Consider the following 6,566-nt stretch of genomic DNA (forward strand, 5'->3'; position numbering starts at 1 on the left):
ATCTTTCTCTGGCACACATTTTGAATGATTATTTTCACCATGTACAGTATATTATAACTATTACCCTTCTACCACTATAATTTTGAGAAAATGTCACATACTTGCATTTTGCTCATTAATTTCTCTCCATTTCACACCCATTTCCTGATCCGTTAGCTCTCTCAGCTGAGCAGAAATGCCAGGATGCTTACCTCATCCCGCACCCCCTCCTTTTGAGGGAAGTCTGAGAGGTGGGGGACAGCTGGAGACTGTACTGGCTTTGTTGGGGTTGGAAACTTTTCCCTTTTCTTCTCCCTGTCTGCCTGCTTTGCCTCTCTTTGTACATTAAACAATGCCTTCCTTGTTCATGATGCTGTTGTGATTGTTTTTTTGCACTGTATTAATTCTTTGGATTGCTTAGTCACAATCTGAACACAACCCATTCAGAAGTTTTAGATCTTATAGACCTCATAAGCCTTATTTTTCCTTCTTCTTTTAGATGGTGTGTAATCTTTATTTTCTGCTACATAGGAAGATGATCACACAAACATATTTTAAATGTCTTCTCTGTACACATTAGTACAGTGTTAAATCTACCAACTAAATACACTGACCACATCTCCAGAGTTCAGCTTGCTCCACACTGATGAAAAAGGAAGAACTCTGTTAGACCTTCATCTCACATCAGTCAGTATTGGCTCAACTTGCCTTCCAGGATGTTGCTCTGTGTCTGTTAATGGTACAGTGAAACTCGTAGTTATGCATTGACTGTCCCCAGCTCCATAGAAGCCCAGGAATGTGCATAGAGGCACTATTACACAGGAGATGGGCAGGGCAGGAATGCTGCTGACTGACTACACTGGCTCAGCTGTGTGATGCCCATCTTTTCTGTCATCGTTGCTGTCCCCATCTTTCTCTCCGTATACCTGTTTATATACCTCTAAATCTCCTGTTTTCACTTGCCTCTTATGTATATTTTTCTTTGTTTATCTACAATTCACAACTCACAATCAGTGAGACCGCACCACTCTATTTGTGGGTGATTTCCCTTGCCCTCTCATATTAATCCTACACACCCTACTTGCTGGTTATAAAAACAGCTGAATAGTTAATCTTACAAATTAAGTTTAGACTTTGTAGAGAATCCCTGGTGTTATTATTAAGAGTTGAATGATAGGCATTCTTCTGCATGGCACCCAGAGTTGTCCTGTACTTTTTTGTTACACCAAAGGAAGTTGCTGATTTACCTTCCATGGTCTCAATGCTTAAACATGGACAGCCACTTTCCCAGTCATGGATTAAGCATGGTCCTAGACTAAAAGGAAAACGTCAGTGAAGACCACAATAGGAAAAAGTATTTAGTCCAGGATTAGACATAATCCCTGTACGGGAAACTGGGCCGGAGAGTTTTGCCCTTCATCATTTTCCTTTTTGTTAGTGTGACCAGGCTGGTGTTTGACCAGAATGTCAACATAGCAGGAGGGAAAACACCTATTGTGAACTTTCAAATATTCTCTCATTGTTTAGTTGTGTATGTATTTGTGTATGTTGTTTGTTCTTTTCACATCGAGAAGTACATTTCATTCATAGTTTTATGCACTTTATCTAATGAAGTATATGCAAACTATTTGGAACTTTGTAAATAACATGGTTAGGGCTGCAACTAAAGATTATTTTGGTAGTCAACTAATCTGACAATTATTTTATTGATCAGTCAACGATTATTTCAATCTTACCTCACCTGCTCAAGCCTGCCCACCTGTTAATATCACCTTGTTTTCTTCTCACAATTAAAATGACCCATAAAAAAATAGGAGTTTGAAACTATTCCAGTGTATTTTTACCATTAATGTGACATTACAATAAGTATCAAATAAACAATGCATGTTAAAGTGAATGCAGTTTTTATTTTTGAAATGAAAATATAATTTTCAAATAAGTAAATAAACATGACCTCTGCCTAGAAGTTCAAATAAGGCTTCAAATTAAATCAAAAAGATTTTTTCCATCCAAAACACCTGAAGAGTTTACAGATGATTCAGTTCATGAAGAGGTTTACTATTCAGAATGAACGCTAATATTAATGCAAGAAAAAGCAAATAGGAGACAGTGTAGCTGCTCCTATTGTCCTTAACTCATTAGCTAACATAACTGAAATGGTGCTACTTAGCAAACAGCATCCACGAGAGCTTGTTTCCGACAGGTAAACTAACAGAAACAGTATTGTACAAACATTAACAGGGTATCAATGCGATGCGCTAACTCTCTAAGACGTACCCATCCAGAGCTGACGTCACAGCTCCAGGGTGCCGGCGTTTTAAACGCTCAGCATTGCAGTGATGCTGCCATGGAAGGAAAGCTCTGCTTTGCACAGTCTGCATTCAACTTTATTTTTGTTTTCTGTGAAATTCTCCCACACCATTGACAGTCTGTGTCCATTTTCTTTAATTTTCTCCACCATTCCACCATCATTATGTTGTTCACATTACGTTCTTCTTCGTTAGTATTGTTGTAATTGGCAGACAATGGATATTGTCCTGTAGTGTATTGCGGTTACAAAATCCCATAAGTGGAAGAAAATGGATAGATGGGGTTGACCTTAAAATTCTACGTCGACTAATTTTGGTAGTCGACGTCATTGATTATGTCGACAAATCATTGCAGCCCTAAACATGGTACAATGAGACAGCAGATCTGTGAAATAAGGATGATTACATGGAACTGCCATCGGAATTGTATGTCTGGAGATGGTTTCATCTTTCAAACATGGATGGAAATCAAACACGGTTTTTAATGAACTTCTTAGATTAATTAAGAAGGTTGTCCAGGTGTAGTGATAGTTTCCCGTTAATGCCTTCTGGCTGACCATATCTGGATATTTTTGCACATGCATGTAAGTGAATCGAGATGTTAAATATATGGGAAAACATGAATCCCTGCCACAGGAAATCTGTGCTGCTCTTGAGTTTATTGTACCCATGGTTCTCAGCATGTGTTTAGTGTGAGGCATACTCTCCCAGGCTGCATCAGGTCAGTTGAGGTCAGTACTGGATCTGTACTCTCTCTGGAATGCCAAATAAACTCAGTCTCCAGAGGAATCTCTGGTGCATTGACCAGCTCCCATTTATTTCTGTGTGCTTTCACATTTTATTTTATTTTCTGTCCCTGTGCCTGCCCACACTTCTAGAATCAAGAAAGTGTCATTTACAGTAATTTGTGTTACTCATTTTTGTCATGCATCCTACACACTCCAGTGTTAAGAGCTGTCTACACTACATTGCTTAAGGGCTTTTTTCTAGTGGCTTTATGAGCCACACACCATGTTTTTGTGAACAACGTGAGTTGATTTGTGAACATACATATACACTGTATATAAAGTAGCTTCTGAGCCTTAAAAGTGGAACCAGTGAGAAGTATCAACGGGGCGATTCCTGTGGTTGCCAAAAGAAATCTGATTTTACAGAAGTCTGTGGGAAAATGGCCCTTTGCTCTATGACTTCAGTAAACACTTTCTTGATGAGTTTATGGACTCACTTGCTAGTTTCAAGAATTATTGAATATAACATAAAATTAATTTAATAGATCATGGTCCCCATTATAGTCAAAAAGGAGGCTAAATCAGTGTATATATCCAGGTGGGATTACCTTGTGATCACAATACTTAAGTACAAGTGTGCAGTGTCCTTAGTTTTACAGTCAGAGTTGCCCTTGCTGGCCATGTTCACATTCAAGACACCCAAGATGACAAAGTTGTAAAGGCTGAGGTAAACACTTTGTTTAGTATTTGTTTGTTTTTAAGTTTGTTTTTTTATTTGTAGACCATGTAAAATGCATTTGTGACCACTTTGAGACTAGACTCTCTCCATAGCTGCTTCTGCATTTCAATGGTATGATTAAACCTTATCTCAATGACTTAAAACTTTTTTTTTAAGTCATTTTTTTTTTTTTTTACTTTGGTCAAAATGTACAGTATGTTTTTCTAACATGATTTAAGTAAGAACTGCTTGAGAGCTGCTGTTATGGTTAAAGTCGATCTTTATAGCTGTCATTTTTTCTGTCACTTTAATTTGTTTTTAATTAAATACAAGTGTCTATAAATATGGTTTACATTTAAGATTATGCAAAATGATCAGTGGAAAAACGGTTTCTTCTTTTAAAGACAGTTGGCAGGGGGCTTTAAAAGGTGATCATCAGTATGTAAAATACATAAAATTTCATATGTTATGTGACATTTATGGGGTAGCAAGCTGAAATGATAAAGACGTTTATGGTTTGTCTTTCATAAGTATAAACCAGTCTAGCAGTGAGCTTAGAAGTAAGCACTTTGAAGGCTGGTGAAGAAAGGTTAGGTCTAAGAGGAAGGCTTTAGATCTGTTTCACTGTGCTTTTGACAGACTTGAGCAATACTGGGGCTGAGATAAAGGCTCTATAATAGAAAAGGCCTTTACTAAGAATTGCTCTATTTTTCTGCATCAGTCTTTCCTTCCATTCTGGATTGTGCAGAAAAAACGTCTCACAAACTGCTGTTTCTCATTGTATGGCTGAAAGACACACACACAGACACACAGATAATGAAACATAAAATTAAAGACATTTACCAGCAACCAGACACATATCAGTAACAACCTGAGAACAACAGGGGACATGCATAACAAATTAAGAAATTAGTGAGCTTGAAAGACCAGAGAATAAAGGTCTGTTTTGAGTCTAAAGTTGCATATCTGAATGCAATGGTCTGCTAATTTCTGAGCCGTTACTGAGCCAGCTCCCTACCAGAAGTCAGTGAGATGTCGAATTGCACTGATGTGTGAACAGCACAGCCAGTATTCTGTCTGTTCATTGCTGGTGAGTGGGCGTCGTATGTGCTTCATCCTCCATGGTCTGTCAGGCAGCTCCCTCACCTAAACCACACACATTATTTCCAATAGTGCATTCAAAGTGGACCATTTCCTACCATGTGCTACTTGTGAGAGAGGACAGTCATGGAAAATAACCTAAGCCAGTTCTCCTGAAATTATCCAAAATTCACAGATGAAAGTATACCAAATTGGCTTTTGGTTTCTTTTTACTTTCTCTCTGCTTTTTGTTTCTTCTACTTTTAGATTCTGTTTTATCTTTGTATGTATCTGCCTCTGCGTGTCTGTGCTCTCCCCAGTTATGGCACTCTGTTGTGTTTTCCCTTGGCTGACTGACTTGGTCGGGTAGGTCAACAATCTAAAAGTGAATCAATCTCTCCAGTTGTTTTAGATGGAGTGAGTGTTATTGCTGGGAAGTTTTTATTGCGTTCACAGTAAGACGTCTTCAGCTCAGATAACATTTGCTGAACTTTTCTCTGTCTCCACACTTATGCATAGTTAAAATCAGTAGCACAGGTCTGGAAAGAAGATGGCTTGTTCATAAATGACAACAAAACCCAGAGACTCTCACAATATGCTGAAATGAATCAAGTTGCTGCTACTACTGAATCTCATCACCCAAAGGAAAAAATTAGCTTTTTTTCTTTGGGTGATGAGATTCAGTAGTAGCAGCAACACTGGACTGTACTGATTAGGCTTGTGTTAATGTACTTACACTGGCACACAGAATGAGAAAAGCTTTTACTGCTGACCACAGTTTGCAGCCAATGAGCTGACATAGGTGTTTCATTTTGTGAGTGAGACTTAGCCAGCTGTCTCATCTGAAGGCCCATGGCTAAGTCTAGCTGCATCATCAGTCCTCTCATCACACACATGCACACACAGCTATCTGCTCAGCAGTGATAAGCCCAGTCATTCACTCCTTGGCTGATTTAGATGCAGTGGTAGCTTTGTGACAGACACCAAGGTCAGGATAAAGCACCTGCCCTACATTTTTCTTTTCATGGGTGAATGAAAGTTATTACCCTCTGTCATCCAGTACACTTCACACACTGTACCCTGAGTTCTTGCTCACAGTACAGTGCACTTAATAGTAGTAGTAATATGGGAGATTTTTATGTTGTATACAACATATTTTGGATTCACTGCATCTGTAACTGTTTGCAGTCCCAGTTAGTCTTAAAATGATAGAAAGCAGGGTTTCAACCAGAAAAGATGTTTGAAAAGCTGCAACAGGGGAATTCAGAGACATTTTCTCAAAGCTAATGTTGCCATCCATCCATTTTTTTTCCACTTACCATATTTTTTGGACTATAAGGCGCACTTATAATCCTTAAATTTTCTCAAAAATCGGCAGTGCGCCTTATAATCTGGTGCGCCTTATGTATGAATTCTTGTTGCGTTTACTGACCTTGAACCAATTTTATGTGGTACACTGCGCTCAAAAATCTGTTGAAAAGTTTTAGTGCGACTTTGGTAAGGGACGCTTAACAAATATTGAAATTTTCCAGAGTGTACAAAGCGTACGACGGGGAGGGGGGTAACACCCAGTGTATGCTTTTCAAATAGTTGAATGCTGCCATCTGACCGCCGATGGCCGAGGCATCCACACCACTGCACCATTGCGTGGTCTGCAGTGAAATGGTCTCAGGTCTGGCAGATCAGTTCAAAGGTCTCATTGAATTTTCTAAAATAGTCAATCATTGATTCACAAAATGACTCTACTGACGA

This window comes from Archocentrus centrarchus, chromosome 16 (genome assembly GCF_007364275.1).
Source record: "Archocentrus centrarchus isolate MPI-CPG fArcCen1 chromosome 16, fArcCen1, whole genome shotgun sequence".
NCBI classification, from domain to species: domain Eukaryota; kingdom Metazoa; phylum Chordata; class Actinopteri; order Cichliformes; family Cichlidae; genus Archocentrus; species Archocentrus centrarchus.